Source organism: Arachis ipaensis, chromosome B05, assembly GCF_000816755.2.
Source record: "Arachis ipaensis cultivar K30076 chromosome B05, Araip1.1, whole genome shotgun sequence".
NCBI classification, from domain to species: domain Eukaryota; kingdom Viridiplantae; phylum Streptophyta; class Magnoliopsida; order Fabales; family Fabaceae; genus Arachis; species Arachis ipaensis.
This window is the reverse complement of record NC_029789.2, coordinates 91,027,225-91,044,126: the sequence shown is the minus strand read 5'-3', so window position 1 is coordinate 91,044,126 and position 16,902 is coordinate 91,027,225. Positions and strand designations below refer to the sequence as shown.

Genomic DNA, 16,902 nt, shown 5'->3' with positions numbered 1-16,902 from the left:
GCTTTGTCCTTTAGCCCTGATTAGATCTGACTCAATCAGAATAAACTAACTTAAAGAAATCCACCCATAAAGGTACAGTTTAAAAAAAAAACGCAAACAAATCCCTTCTGGGTTTTGCAAACTGTGAAGAAAATCAGGGAATTTGGTCTCATCGAAACGTTAAACTGATCCCAAAACCCTTCATTACCCCATCAAAAAGGTAAAATAATAATAAAAACAAGAGAGGGGGAGAAAGAGAAAAGAAAAAATAATAAAGAAAGAAGAGAAAGACTTTAGGGCTAAATAAAGATTCTGTATCTCTCTTCAATCTTCTTTTCTTAGGCTAAAAAATAAAATAAAGAACAGTTTAGTTCTTATTCTCTCTATCAGACCTTTGAGAACTGACAATTTCAGAAAAAATATTAATAAAATTAAGTAAAAGCAATTTAAACTAAAACAAAGAAGGAAATTTATAGCATACACAAATTATAGTAGGAAAAAGAAGCGTCGATCATTTCTTATGGAAAACAAGATGAAGCTTGAAGGAGAGGGGGTTTAGTTAAAAAATGAAAAGGAATAAAAAAATTACCTGCGAAAAAGAGTCCACAGGTGACGAAGACGGAAGAGGAGTTTTCCTTTGGAAGCTGATATAACCAAAAATGTACTTTTGAGTGTTTAAGAGAGGAAACTCAACGAAGGAAGGAAGGAAGGAAGAAAGAAAGGAAGAAGAGAAACCAAAAAATTTCTGAGCTAATTAATTAACTAATATACCAAATTAGACTCATATACTAGGCTACAATAATAATTAATAATTAATAAAAAAAGAAAGTAGCTACAGAATATTGAGGAGATAATGGATGAGTTGTAATTATAACCTTCATAATGGTCAACTGTTTACTCTGTTACACACACTATCTCTCTCTAGAAATCCTTTAGTTTCTCTCTCTAAAAACTTCCCCTTCCTTCGTAATCCTAATTTCTCACTCGCTCTCTTTCTATCCACCTTGTTCAGCAATTAATGCAACAGACTAACGCATAGCAACAAACGGCCCCTACTATTTTCTTCATTACTACTACTACTACAACCTTCCAATCCATACAATCGCACATTCAATAGGGTATATGTAATTGTCCATTGCATTAAATTATCAACTCTACCACCTCTTCCACTTACCCAAATTCTTAAATTCCAATTCCAGACCCAAAATACCATTCAATTTTCAAGGGTACCACTGCAGCGGGAACGAGTGATTAATTATTAATCCATTTGTCACGAATAAAAAGACAAATGGTTAGTTATAGAAAAATTTTGTTTTTATTTTTAAGTCCAAAATGAGATTTAAAATTTTCACTTTTAATCAAGAGCCAAGTAATTAAGAACTAATTCTTCCCAAAATGTAACTCTATTTAAAAGTTTGTTGGTTAATGAGTCACATTAGGGCCGTTTAGAAAACACCAAAAAGTTACTTTTTTTTATTTTTGACTTATAGAAAGTTATATTAATGTGTTTGGTACAAATTTTTAGATAAACTTTTAACTTTTCAAAAAGTTATTTAAAAGCTTTTGAAGAAGTTAAAAAATGTGACTTCTCCTATTTTCAAAAGTTATTTTATCACTCTTATTTAATGCACAACTTTAAAACAATGACTTCCATAATAACTTTCCAAACTCAAAATAACTTATTTAAAAGTTAATATTAATAAAAGTCCTTATATTTTAAGCTCCTTTTTTAAAAGAACTTATTTAAGAAGTTTAGCCAAACTGGTCCTAAGGCCTAGTTTGATTAATTAAACTTCTTTTAAAAAAATAGCTTAAATAATAAACTTATAAATAAATTATTTTGTATTTAAATTTTTAATTTTAAAATGCTTATTTTAAAATAATTGTGCTAAAAAATAATAGTATTATAAGAAAAGTCATTTTTTTAAACTTCTTTATAAGCTCTTAAATAGCTTCTTAGAAAGCTACCATTTTATTTTAAAAATTGTACCAGATATTAATATTACTATTTTTTATAAGTCAAAAGTTAAAAAAAATTACTTTTAAAGCTTCCCAAATGGACCTAAATGTATTATAAAATTTGGATATTTCGTTGAATTGTCGTGTTTGACTGTTAGATATATTTCGAACGAGGAAATATAGAGAGCCAATAAAATATCTATACAATGTGTACAATAGAGGTTTAGGAATGTCCGATTCAGTATTAAAGATATAATCATTAGTATTATCTTTTTCTATAAGCTTAAACTTTTGGGATGAGTAGGGGATTCATTTCGAATACGATATTATACTCGTTTTACATGCATAACATTTTTCTTTATACACACTTAAATACCATCATTTGGTGAAGTTAATTTAAAAATAATAAATATTATTTATTAAAATAAAAAATATTTTAAATATTTTATATAATTAAAACAAAATAATAAAAATATTAAAAAATTAATTCATATTTTAATATAAATAAAATACTATTATAATTTATTAAAAAATATTTAATATTTTATGCATATATTGTGTTTCTATATCAATGTCAATATATCACAAGATATGCACAAACTCAAATTCAAACTTTTATAACCACTGGTTAAATAACTAAAGCGTGATTCGAGCAGGTGGTGAACCACCGGAAATACACCCTCATGATTTGATTTCCAAAACTTGTTACCAAAAATTGGCTAATAATGGAATTTGAAATTTTGTCACAATTAAAGCTTTCCCATACCAAACCTACGTTACCAAAAACCAACCGAGTCACACCAACTCTCATTTATGCTTCTTTAATTGATTATTATTTATCACCTTTTTTACTCTCTAACGTTTCAGGGTTCCTGGATTATTCAGGCAACCTTACTTCTTTCTTTACAATATTTTCCGAACAGCCAAACGGCACCTAGAATTTTCCAGAGGAAATCTCAGTTATCTCTAGTTTCAAATTTAATCTACACCGGCAAGCCCTAAAACATCAACACAGAGAAACGAAGACGCGAGCGCATTGGTGCCTTGACCGTGTCTTGAAACAACGAAAACAACAACTACAACAACCAACAACGTTTGCAGCTCACAGAATCACAACAATATAATAAAAAAATAAAGAAAAAAGATGAAATAACAAAACCAAAACCTGCTTTGACTATCTCATTAAAAAATAAAAAGTAAATAAAAGAACCAAGTTTGGTTTTGAGATGTATATGATGTGTGAAAAAAATGGAGCCTTTGAGAACTTTACCGTTGGAGAGACGGGTATAAGGGTTTTGTTAGGGTGGAGGTGGGGCACAGCATAAGGATGGTGTGACTTCAGAGTGCAGAGAGCGAGTAGTGTCTAGTGTGTGGTTTATTTTGGGGTTATTGGCGGTGCGTAGTGCGGTTAGCACTTTAGGTGTTGGCGCAAATCTTAATGGGGGTTTCGCATTTTCAGAATTAGTTCAGCTGTCCCTACTCTGTAGTCTGTACGTTCTTCTCTTTGTTTATGTGTTTTCTTTGGTAAACTTCTCTTCTATTTATTTATTTGCCTCCTTGTACTTTGGCCATCTCTTCTCTTTATATTAGGCACTCTCTTTTTCCCTTAGAACTTCTGTTATTTCTTAAAATAACAAAATTTATGGTGGGTCATTCAAACTTTTTCTGGTCTCTTATGTATTTAATGTAGAATTTAATTTTTATTTTTTGTCACATAAAGAGGTTTAATACCAAAACTTTTTATTGATTTTTTAAGTATTTTTATAAATAAATAAATTAAATATTTTATACACCACTAATTTAAAAAGTATTTATTTTACATACTATTTCTCCTCTTCCATACTTTTTGCAACACACAAATATTTGAAATATAGCATACAAAATTTTACATATAACACAAATTTTTGCATATAGTAAACAATTTTCGCACATAACACACAAACTATTATTGGGAATGTATTTTGTTAGTTGGGTGAGTCAATATTTTAAGCATGTAGTCTTCTAAAAATTTCTATGCTGCATATCAAACTTTATGTACTCTGGCTATTTCATAGGTATAGCACACAGATTTTTGTATATGGCAAACAATTTTTGCTATGAATGTATTTTTGTTTAATTTATTAGGTGTAAGACTGAAGACTTTTGAGAAGTCCTATTTTGAACTAATCTCAAATCATATATTTATTTATATTTTTAATTTCATAAATTATCTTATTGAAGGTAATTAAAGGTAGTTTTGATTAATTGGATTTGAAATAAATTAAGGTTTTTATCCAAACTCTATGCTTATGGAGTATTTCTCTATTTACAACTTAAAGTTCTAGAAATCTAAAAATAATGAGTTTGGGCTATTTAAATTAAGATTTTATCTAATTTTATAATTATTGAGTTATTTTATATATTTAAATTGTAAAGTTTATAGTTGTGAAATAATAAGGATTTTTATATGATTTGCACTAAATAATTAATATTTTAAAATATTGATACTACTGTTTTGGAAAAACAAAGGATTTAAGTATATTATTTCTAATTATTTGATTTGGACATTTTATTGAAAAGAATTTGTAAAATTGACGAGCAAATAGTATTTTCTATATACAATTAATGTTGGATTTAACTTGGGTTTCAATTATTATATTATTCCCAATTTTATTTGAAATTACCAAGTTACCCCTAACCCTAATTTTCAAAATAATAAAACCCTAACCCAGCAACCCGTTACCCAACCCGGTTCCCTTTTTCCCCACACCCAGTAGCCACCGAAGATCCCCCTTTCCCCTAACTCATCAGCAAGCACCTAAGGTTTCCTTTTTATAAAAGAAAGAAAAGAAGAAAGAAAGGGGGGAGTTGGGAAAGGGAACGCCGGTATGAGAAGAGAGAAAGGGACGGCGCCGGCGGGCGTCACTGCTGCCGCGCCGCCGTGTTGCACCGGGGAGGGTGAGAGAACGAAGAACATGCAAGAGAGGGAAGAGAGCTGCGCCGGGAGAAGAGAGGGAAGGGAGATCTGAGGGGAGGAGGTGCGTCGCCGGCCTGGTGCCACTGTCGCCGTCGCGTCCTGCCGTCCCTGCCACTATGAAGCCGCCGAACTAGGCTGAGGGAGAGGGAGGAAGAACGAGCGTGGAGAGCTCAGCCGCGAGAAGGGGAAGCGCGGGTCTGACCCGTCGCCGCCAGATCCCGCTGCCTCTGTTCGTTGCGCCGTCACCTCTAGCCTCGCCGCCGTCCCTACGCCGTCGCAGAGCAAACAAGAGAGAGATCTGAGGCTGAGTTGGGAGTCTAACCATCGTGCCCAACCGCCGTTCGCGTCGCCGGCGCTGCCTCCGTCGGAACTGCCGTCGTAGGTGCCGCTGCCGGAGAAAGGAGCTGCATCTCCGTGACTCTGACCGCCGGGAGTGGTTCTGTGACATCTGGGACCACCGCCGGAGCTTCTGGCCATTTCTGCCGTCGCCGGAAAACTCTGCCGGTAAGGATTTTGAATTTGGTTTTCATTCGTTTAAAATTCCGGAAACTTTATCGTTTGCGTATGTGGGTTTCAGCCACCATTGCCGAAGTCCGGGTCGCCGCTGCCATTTGAGGTGGCTGCCGGGCTACCGCCAAGCCGGTTCGGAGACCACCGCTGTTTCGGTTCAGCCGTTCCTTCTTCGTTCGGTAAGCGTCTCGATCTGAAAGCCCTCTAGTTACTGCTTCATTATACGTTGAGGTGTTGTAGCATTTGTTGTTATGAGAGTTAATCTCGTCTATTATATGTTGCGATTAGAGTGGTTGTGGTTGCTGAGAAAGTGGGTTGGAGCTGAGGTTTTGACTGCAGTCGATTCGGGTCAATACGAAAGGAGTCAGTTAGCGAGTTTGGGTTGTGATTTCAACGTATTGAGGTAGGGGCTTTTTATACAAACTGATTCATTTTAAAGTGGAAGTTGTTATAAATAGATATGCTGTACAAAATGTATTTCTGGTGGTTATGTGAGTCTTATGAATTGTCTGGTTTTATCTTGAATGAATATGGGTGCTTGTTTGATTGTAATAATGTCTGATTTTGATAAATTGGAGATTTCTGGATTGGTTGATTTGAATGATTTTTGATAATTTGAAAGTTGAGTTTTGTTTTATTGGAAACTGATTTAGTCTTGAACCCGTCAGAAAGGATTGATGATTGGTTTTGTTGGGACCCGAAAAGGGTGGCAAAGTCCAAGTTTTAGGGGAGATGCTGCCGAAATTTCTAGAAAAGCAGAGCAAACAAGAGAGAGATCTGAGGCTGAGTTGGGAGTCTAACCATCGTGCCCAGCCGCCATTTGTGTCGCCGGCGCTGCCTCCATAGAATTGCCACTGTAGGTGCCGCTGCCGGAGAAAGGAGCTGCGTCTCCATGACTCTGACCGCCGGGAGTGGTTCTGTGACTTCTGGGACCACCGCCGGAGCTTCTGGCCATTTCTGCCGTCGCCAGAAAACTCTGCCGGTAAGGGTTTTGAATTTGGTTTTCATTCGTTTAAAATTCTGGAAACTTTATCGTTTGCGTATGTGGGTTTTAGCCACCATTCCCGAAGTCCGGGTTGCTGCTGCCATTTGAGGTGGCTGCCGGGCTGCCGCCAAGCCGGTTCGGAGACCGCCGCTGTTTCGGTTCAGCCGTTCCTTCTTCGTTTGGTAAGCGTCTCGATCTGAAAGCCCTCTAGTTACTGCTTCATTATACGTTGAGGTGTTGTAGCATTCGTTGTTATGAGAGTTAATCTCGGGTATTATATGTTGTGATTAGAGTGGTTGTGGTTGCTGAGAAAGCGGGTTGGAGCTGAGGTTTTGACTGTAGTCAATTAGCGAGTTTGGGTTGTGATTTCAACGTATCGAGGTAGGGGCTTTTTATACAAATTGATTCATTTTAAAGTGGAAGTTTTTATAAATAGATATGCTGTACAAAATGTATTTTTGGTGGTTATGTGAGTCTTATGAATTGTCTGGTTTTATCTTGAATGAATATGGGTGCTTGTTTGATTGTAACAATGTCTGATTTTGATAAATTGGAGATTTCTGGATTGGTTGATTTGAATGATTTTTAATAATTTGAAAGTTGAGTTTTGTTTTATTGGAAACTGATTTAGTCTTGAACCTGTCAGAAAGGATTGATGATTGGTTTTGTTGGGACCCGAAAAGGGTGACAAAGTCCAAGTTTTAGGGGAGATGCTGCCGAAATTTCTAGAAAATCTGAGATTTTGATTGGAATTGTTATTTTGGAAAAGAATGAATTATGCTTTGACTTAAATATTTGAGAAATAAATTATGTTTGAACTTGCCTTATTAGGAAAATCTCTATATTTTTTATGTAATTATTAAGAAAGGAATTATGCCTTAAAAATCAATTTAAGTGTGAAATTTTTATGTTTTGGAAATTGATTTACGTAAACAGATTTTGGAGGGGGTTTTAATGGGTTTAAAATAAACGTGGTTTTCAATTAATCTATTTCACTTTACGACATTTAGGAAGAGCTTGAAGTATTTTCTGGAACTTTGATTTATTAAAATTGAAACACTTCCCGAGCCCTTGGAAACAGATTTAAGAATGAAACTGAAATTGATTTTCAGTTTAGAAATGATTTGGTTTTGGCTTAAGCTTGGTTGGTTTTGAAATTGGTTCGGAATAATTGGAAATACGATTTGGTTTTGGGTTTAAACCCTATTCTATTTATTCAACTCAAGAAGTTAAAGTTTCGGAGGTTTTCAAGGAATTTAAGAAATGAGTTAGGTTATTCTCCCCTGAAGTCTTGAGACTCCGCTGAGGAATCTTACGACCAAATCTTGATTTAGAAATGAATGATTTTGAGTCTTTCAAAGAGATTTTGAACTTGGCATGGTTTTGAGATCTTTGGAAGTGTTGGAAAGATGTGGAAAGTGGCTCCGTTTTGAAAAGTGATTCTTGGCTAGCTGTGATTTGACTACGTTTGTTACTTAAAAGTAAATGGGCCAAGAATGATTTGAATTAAGATTTTGAGCCTGATTGATTGTAGATATCATCAAGATTGATGAGTTATTGTTTGGTAGGCGTAAGGGCCGGGTTCGTCCCGCTTATGCTGAGAGATTTGATAATCGACGAGATTGTTGATAAGTCGTTTGCGCCTGGCAAGGACGGTGGTTAATCCCGCTTGTCGAGGTTGCGGCGCTCGCGTAAGGACGGTGGTTAATCCCGCTTACGTGTAGATGTGAGGTCGGAGGCAAAGTATCCCGCTCACATCCTTTCGGATCACAAGAGTGTGCAGGCACTGACATCCTGGACCGTGTGCGCGGGCACGTTATCCCAGAGGGTTCCCATTTATACGTGATCAAAAGGCAACATTCTCATGGGAATGTGTCGGGTTGGCAATTGAACCGACAATGTGATATCACAGCCAGTAGGACAGGCATTCATCATTTGCATCTATGTGATATTGTTTGGGTGTGCATATTGTATTTGGTTTGCCTATGTGAATACTTATGTTAACTGCTAAATGTTATACTTGTTGTAATTGCTCTTGATTGTGCTTGAACTACATTAATTGTGATTGTGTTTGAATTGATTGGTTTGTGAAGAGTTGGTTGCTGATCTAGCTGTTTGGGCCGGGGGCCGTGTTGGATTGGATGGGCTTGAGGCCGTGATTAGTATATTGAGTCCTAGTTCTGTATAAAGTATCTGATCGATTCAGCATAGACTTAATGAACCTATGCTTGGAACGGGATGATCATTTATACCGCGTAGGTAACTGCTTTCATGATTGCGGTCTAGGAAAAACTTTTCAGACATTTTTTTTAAGGAAAAAGGTTTTGTTTTAGAATATTTGAGAAATTTAGCAAGTCTTCAAAAAGGAATTTTCTGGATTTCGAATGTGAACCTATGATTTTTGGAAAGACTCATAAAACAAGCAATGATCACTGAACTCTAAGAATGATCTTATCTTAAAGTATCTTGTTATAGCAAATTCTGTAATCCTATAGTGAGAACAAGCGAGGACGACGTTCTCACTCCCCTACAGGTTATTCCTTTTCAGGATATGGAAGGCGAAGCTTCAGGAGAGTTATGTTTATTTTCTGTTTATTCGGTCTTTTTGTATCACCGTAGCTATTATTTTTCCCTCAGCTTTATCTTTATGAAGCTTGTAAGAGGGATAGGAAATTATGATATGTATAATTGTAAACTAGTGTTATGTATATGTATATATATATATATCTTAAGGTTATATCTGAATTGTATGTACATGTATGTTTAGGTTTTCACGAAAAAGAGTTATCGAAGTGTTATGCGGTTTTAAGTTTTAAACAGGCTCATATTTTAGTCTTGAATATTATAAAAGTCGTGGTAATACTCGAGCTATCAGAGTGGCGCAGCCGGAAGCGTGACATTTTGATAGTTAGGGTGTTACATTTGTGGTATCAGAGCGGTCTTTCCTGTAGAGCCTGAGGAATGGACCGACTATGCTTCAATTGCATACTCTGAGCGTTTGTCATGTAATAGGTCTTGTTGAATGATGAGAATTAGAGCTTTATGCACATGACTGTCTATTGATTAATGCCATTAGTCTTGCGTTGCATAATTCCTGATATTAAGTTTGGCCGGCTTAATACTAGTGAATTATGTATATGAAAGCACTGATGGGTTATCATAGATGATATACGAGTTTTGAGTAAAGTAAATCGCGGGTTTTAGAAATGTTAGAAACTATTTCTCGAGGTTACTCAGTTATGTGCTTTGGATTCTGTTGGATGTCATGTGACTTATTGTTTCTTAGCCTATTTTGATGTTCTTGTCAATTCTTTTGGGAAGCAGTTTGATGTTTTCAATCCTATTTTTCTGTTCATATGCATTCTTCTTGATTCTAAATTGCATATGCCGGTTTGAATTTCTTGGTGTATCCGTTTTTCTCTGTTTGAGCACTTTTCTTGATTCATGTAATTTTTCGACATGATTTTGAACTTGTCTTTATGCAACATGTCTTTTTATGTCCTTACTTCTAGTCTTTAAAAAAAAATGGTGATTCAGTTTTTCTCTTAATTGACTATATTTATAACCAATTTTCAAACTTTTATAAAATCGCTTTTGATTTGATATACACCTATCTATATAAAACTTTGAAAATTCCTTATGCAATTTAAAAAATATTTATTTCTAATACCTCGCATGTTCTTTTACTGGTTTACGGAACTACACTTACTTTAAATACAATTTGACTTTTCAAAATAATTTTATTACGGTCCCTATACGTAACTCTATTTGATTACGTACTTAGGTATTTTTAAATTCTTAAAGGAAAGGCTTTTCACTTTATTTCCAGTTAGTTTTCGTTTGACAAATTGACTTTAATTTAGTATGATACATTATTTACGTAATTGTTGTTCTTTTGAAAATATTAGGTTCATCCCTTTCCTCTCAAGTATGGGCTAATTCTTTAAGATTGTGTTTCTATGGTCATGATACTTGATTTTGTTTTTTATTAAAATGTATTATGTGAACTTGATCAAAAATTTTAAATCTTGAGAGTGTCATCACTAGCTTTAGTTGACCTTCTTCTATGATTTTATACTTGTTAACTCAGCTTGATTTAGTTCCAAATTACTGTCTTGCTTATCCTTTTGTGTTCATATTAGTTGTCTCTGATTCAGGAGTCATCTTTGAGGTTGTTGAACTGAATTTCTTTCCAATACTCTTCATCGATTGTACATCCTTGTTTACTTGTAGATTCAACAATTCTTTCAGAACTCTTGCGGAGATTATCCTTGTTGTTAGTCCTTCTATTTCAAAGTCTTTTACCTTTCTGAGTAAACTCGAGAATTGTTTTGATGTCATGTGCGATCTTTAGGTATAGTAATGCGATGCTAGTTCTTTAAGGCCTGTTCGTGGATACGGAAGGTGAAGTGGTAAGAGTGCAACGTTATGAGAAGTTGTGGGAGTTTTGTTTCTCGTGGAAGAGTCTGCGGATGTTAGGTTTGTGACCGGTTATGGAGTTGTGAAGTGATTGATGGAGATGGGAAGTGGAAGTTTCGAAAGGGAGAGGGAGGAAGAACGAGCGTGGAGAGCTCAGCCGCGAGAAGGGGAAGCGCGGGTCTGACCCGTCGCCGCCAGATCCGCCACCGCCTCTGTTCGTTGCGCTGTCACCTCTAGCCGCGCCGCCGTCCCTACGCCGTCGCAGAGCAAACAAGAGAGAGATCTGAGGCTGAGTTGGGAGTCTAACCATCGTGCCCAGCCGCCATTTGTGTCGCCGGCGCTGCCTCCATAGAATTGCCACTGTAGGTGCCGCTGCCGGAGAAAGGAGCTGCGTCTCCGTGACTCTGACCGCCGGGAGTGGTTCTGTGACTTCTGGGACCACCGCCGGAGCTTCTGGCCATTTCTGCCGTCGCCAGAAAACTCTGCCGGTAAGGGTTTTGAATTTGGTTTTCATTCGTTTAAAATTCTGGAAACTTTATCGTTTGCGTATGTGGGTTTTAGCCACCATTCCCGAAGTCCGGGTTGCTGCTGCCATTTGAGGTGGCTGCCGGGCTGCCGCCAAGCCGGTTCGGAGACCGCCGCCGTTTCGGTTCAGCCGTTCCTTCTTCGTTCGGTAAGCGTCTCGATCTGAAAGCCCTCTAGTTACTACTTCATTATACGTTGAGGTGTTGTAGCATTCGTTGTTATGAGAGTTAATCTCGGCTATTATATGTTGCGATTAGAGTAGTTGTGGTTGCTGAGAAAGCGGGTTGGAGCTGAGGTTTTGACTGTAGTTGATTCGGGTCAATACGAAAGGAGTCAGTTAGCGAGTTTGGGTTGTGATTTCAACGTATCGAGGTAGGGGCTTTTTATACAAATTGATTTTGAGAAATAAATTATGTTTGAACTTGCCTTAGTAGGAAAATCTCTATATCTTGGATGTAATTATTAAGAAAGGAATTATGCCTTAAAAATCAATTTAAATATGAAATTTTATGTTTTGGAAATTGATTTACGTAAACAGATTTTGGAGGGGGTTTTAATGGGTTTAAAATAAACGTGGTTTTCAATTAATCTATTTCACTTTACGACATTTAGGAAGAGCTTAAAGTATTTTCTGGAACTTTGATTTATTAAAATTGAAACACTTCCCGAGCCCTTGGAAACAGATTTAAGAATGAAACTGAAATTGGTTTTCGGTTTAGAAATGATTTGGTTTTGGCTTAAGTTTGGTTGGTTTTGAAATTGGTTCGGAATAATTGGAAATACGATTTGGTTTTGGGTTTAAACCCTATTCTATTTATTCAACTCAAGAAGTTAAAGTTTCGGAGGTTTTCAAGGAATTTAAGAAATGAGTTAGGTTATTCTCCCCTGAAGTCTTGAGACTCCGCTAAGGAATCTTACGACCAAATCTTGATTTAGAAATGAATGATTTTCAGTCTTTCAAAGAGATTTTGAACTTGGCATGGTTTTGAGATCTTTGGAAGTGTTGGAAAGATGTGGAAAGTGGCTCCGTTTTGAAAAGTGATTCTTGGCTAGCTGTGATTTGACTACGTTTGTTACTTAAAAGTAAATGGGCCAAGAATGATTTTGAATTAAGATTTTGAGCCTGATTGATTGTAGATATCATCAAGATTGATGAGTTATTGTTTGGTAGGCGTAAGGGCCGGGTTCGTCCCGCTTATGCTGAGAGATTTGATAATTGACGAGATTGTTGATAAGTCGTTTGCGCCTGCAAGGACGGTGGTTAATCCCGCTTGTCGAGGTTGCGGCGCTCGCGTAAGGACGGTGGTTAATCCCGCTTACGTGTAGATGTGAGGTCGGAGGCAAAGTATCCCGCTCACATCCTTTCGGATCACAGGAGTGTGCAGGCACTAACATCCTGGACCGTGTGCGTGGGCACGTTATCCCAGAGGGTTCCCATTTATACGTGATAGAAAGACAACATTCCCATGAAAATGTGTCGGGTTGGCAATTGAACCGACAATGTGATATCACATCCAGTAGGACAGGCATTCATCATTTGCATCTATGTGATATTGTTTGGGTGTGCATATTGTATTTGGTTTGCCTATGTGAATACTTATGTTAACTGCTAACTGTTATACTTGTTGTAATTGCTCTTGATTGTGCTTGAACCACATTAATTGTGATTGTGTTTGAATTGATTGGTTTGTGATGAGTTGGTTGCTGATTGAGCTGTTTGGGCCAGGGGACGTGTTGGATTGGATGGGCGGCCGTGATTGGTATATTGAGTCCTAGTTCTGTATAAAGTATCTGATCGGTTCAGCATAGACTTAATGAACCTATGCTTGGGATGGGATGATCATTTATACCGCGTAGGTAACTGCTTTCATGATTGCGGTCTAGGAAAAACTTTTCAGACATTTTTAAGTAAAAAGGTTTTGTTTTAGAATATTTGAGAAATTTAGCAAGTCTTCAAAAAGGAATTTTTTGGATTTCGAATGTGAACCTATGGTTTTTAGAAAGACTCATAAGACGAGCAATGATCACTGAACTCTAAGAATGATCTTATCTTTACGTATCTTGTTATAGCAAATTCTGTAATCCTATAGTGAGAACAAGCGAGGACGACGTTCTCACTCCCCTACAGGTTATTCCTTTTCAGGATATGGAAGGCGAAGCTTTAGGAGAGTTATGTTTATTTTCTGTTTATTCGGTCTTTTTGTATCACCGTAGCTATTATTTTTCCCTCACCTTTATCTTTATGAAGCTTGTAAGAGGGATAGAAAATTATGATATGTATAATTGTAAACTAGTGTTATGTATATGTATATATATATCTTAAGGTTATATCTGAATTGTATGTACATGTATGTTTAGGTTTTCACGAAAAAGAGTTATCGAAGTGTTATGCGGTTTTAAGTTTTAAACAGGCTCATATTTTAGTCTTAAATATTATAAAAGTCGTGGTAATACTCGAGCTATCAGAGTGGCGCAGCCAGAAGCGTGACATTTTGATAGTTAGGGTGTTACATTAGGTGAGTCAATATTCTTAAGATATAGTCCTCCAAAAATATTTGTACTGCACATCAAAATTTTTGTACTATGGACACCAAAATTATGTACTGTGCATATTTCATTTTGGGTGTCAAATTTTTGAATATGTGGTCCTTCAAAATTTCTGTGTTGTATATTAAAAATTATGTGTTATGCATTAAAATTTATGTGCTCTAGTTTTCATAACATTTATAGGAGAAAAAGAAGAAGATGAAGACGACAAGGAGTGGCGATGTAGACGTTTGTTCAGAGCCAACGTGGATTAGGAAAAATGGGCAAGGGTAGATTTGTCCCCCTATCACCTTCAAAAACAACATCGTTTTTGGGTTAAAGAGGAACCAAACGTCGCTCTCACCCACATAATTCCCGAAGCACTAACCCTTATTTACAGAATACGCAACTGATGAAGTCATTGATGTCGTGGAGTGGAGGTAGCTTTTGTCGCCGTTCAGGTTAGTGACAGATTTTACTATCTCAAAAATTAACAATATTCAATCTATATTCCTAAATTACATGTTGGTGTTGGAGTGTTCAACGATGTAGAAATGGTTTGTCTGGTTGTGCTTTTTTAAAAATGTTATTTCAGTGAATACCATTTGAAGTTTTTTAATTAATTTGTTAAATAAATAATATTGCTTGTGAGTGGTTTAGATCATCGGTACAGTAAGATAAAATGTCATGAACTGAATTTTAATTAGTAGTAATAATTTGCAGATGGGTGAGTTTGAAGTAGTTCCTGTTTTTCATCATAGAAAATATTTTATGAATTCACTGGATAAATTAGATTATGTTGATGGAAAAATGAAGAAATAGCCATTTTTAGACATTGATTTGGTGAACTTCTTTGATTTCGTAGTGTTATTGAAGGAGCTTGGTTACACAGAATACAAGACTATGTTTTGGTTTGATAGCATGACACTTGACTTAGAATCTAACTTACATATAATGAGGGGTGATGCTGAGATAAATGAAATGAGGAATAACAAGAGTAGAAACAAAGAGACAAATAAAATTTACATCTACTTTGATCATCCGATTAGTGTGCCTGAAATTGTGGATAAGGAGAAGCAAGCTGAAGAGGTTATTTTGAGTGATTTATCATCCTTAAATGATGTGTATGAAATAACTGAGGACAAACCCCACAAGCCACCTCCTCTAGAATATGAAGATACAAATTGTAGTGAAGATAGTGAGAAACAGAGAAGGAAGGAAAGATTGAAGAAAAAGAAGAAAAAATGGTATTATCAAGGAAGAGAGCTAGTCAGGACCTGGCTGGTGAGGTGAAGTCTGGTCCAGATAGTGAGATGAATTCTGGTCCAAATAGTGAATTGATTAAGGGTGGCCTATATATTAGGGATAAGGCTGGACCAAGTAAGAGTGGTCCAAGTTATTCTCCAAAGATAGCCAAGAAAATAATTTCAAAGAAGTATTTAGATAGGAGGAAGACACATATTTTTAGGGATGGTAAAACTGGGGTGAGAGGTGCAATAGGTGATGGACTTGAAGTAGGAGGTGTTGAGGGGTGTGAAAATGGTTTGGCTGGCAATACAGTGGGTTCAAATTCTGAAAAAGTTAGGAAAGAGTTAGACTCTGATTATGACAAGTCTTATGAGTATAAGAGTGAAGCATTTAACAGCCTAGTGTCAGATGATGATGAAGGCAAGACTGTATTTGATGTATTCAATGAGGAGATAGAATACGGGAAGGTTTTAAGGTTGGACAAATATTCATTACAATGGAAAGTTTCAAGAATGCACTAAAGGACTATTTTGTATATGAAGGGAATGATGTAGTGTATCTAAAGAATGAAAAGAAGAGGGTAAGGGCTACATGTGCAGGAGAGGACTGTCCTTGATTGATTTTGACATCTTGAAACAATGCAAGGGGTTCTTATCAGGTGAAGTTGGTCAAGAGGCTACTTACTCAACTTGACTTAAAGCCTAAACAAGCTATGGAATACATGATTGAAGATTATAATGTACACTTTACTGGTAAAATGATAAGTAGGTCACTGAAGGTGGCTAGAGAGATAGTTATAGGCAATGAACAAATACAGTCTTGTCTAATTGTTATTTTGGCATTTTGCGGCAATACCCCCTTTAAGATTGTCTTCCAAGCATACTCATTAAATGAAGAAACATAATCATCTAGCCTTGCAAAGAATGAGCAATGAGCTTCTGCACTCTACAATTTAAATTTTGTGAGACTAATAGTAAGTACAAAATTGAAGAAAATCAAAATATTAAAACCATGAACATACCTTAGAGTAAGGGAAAATGAAAAAAATAATCTATTTGGATTATTTTCGGTCCCAGACATGAATAGAATAGGATGAGACCCGCAATAGTACATTGGGGAGACCCATCTCTTCTTCCTTTGACCTCCGACACTCTTACTAGAGTTCATGCTGCAGTTTGAGTTATCGCTTCTAATTTGTAGGTTCAAGGATGAGCAACGTTCTCCACTTCCAATCATGGTGCCCTAGGTTTTGGTTATTGTTATTTCGAATACGAGTGACTGCGGAGAGATTGAGGATACAGAGGACCATCCAAGTTAGGTTTTGGTTCTCTTTAACCCAAAAACGACGTCATTTTTGAAGGTGACAGGGGGATAAATCGATCCCTGTCTATTTCTCCTAATCCATGTTGGCACTTAACTCTGAACAAACGTCCACATCAACACCGGTAATTGTCATATCAGATTTTCCGTCAATTTTTGTCAGGGGATACGAGAGAGAGGCCATAATGGGTTATTTTATGAATAGATAAGGACCGACGTGGATGACGTTTTTTGTCAAAGATCACATTGTCCTAATTTAAAATGGATAGAGACCAAATTGAATATTCACTCTTTAAATAAATACAATTTTATTTGAATAGTATTTAGTTAATTCAGGATGAATTGGGTTTTCCTCTAAATATATTTTTGGTAAAAATAATAAATTTTTATTTTTTCATCCTTGAGAGTTATATTGAAACAGTAATAAAATGTTAATTATTTATTTTGACCTTTTTATATTGAATATTCATATGTT

The 16,902-nt window shown here is 36.1% G+C and overlaps 1 protein-coding gene and 2 long non-coding RNA genes across 8 annotated transcripts in view; 2 read left to right on the top strand and 1 right to left on the bottom strand.

Annotated features, from left to right (window-relative positions):
- LOC107643726 overlaps positions 1 to 1,083 on the bottom strand; it is a 4,249-nt gene extending 3,166 nt beyond the window's left edge. The window contains exons 1-2 of one of the 6 annotated variants that reach the window (XM_016347451.2): positions 855 to 1,083; positions 569 to 623 (exon numbers count right to left, since the gene is read on the bottom strand). The gene's annotated coding sequence lies outside the window, so the exon portion shown is untranslated. Of the gene's footprint in view, positions 1 to 568; positions 790 to 854 lie in introns of those variants that run through there. The other 5 variants (XM_016347446.2, XM_016347447.2, XM_016347449.2 and 2 more) reach the window with 5 other exon arrangements.
- LOC110272210 lies at positions 5,472 to 5,890 on the top strand. The gene is made up of 2 exons (XR_002363209.1): positions 5,472 to 5,583; positions 5,693 to 5,890. It is a non-coding gene; the product is annotated as an uncharacterized LOC110272210 (long non-coding RNA).
- On the top strand, positions 6,536 to 13,800 carry LOC110272211. The gene is made up of 3 exons (XR_002363210.1): positions 6,536 to 6,718; positions 11,629 to 11,705; positions 13,462 to 13,800. It is a non-coding gene; the product is annotated as an uncharacterized LOC110272211 (long non-coding RNA).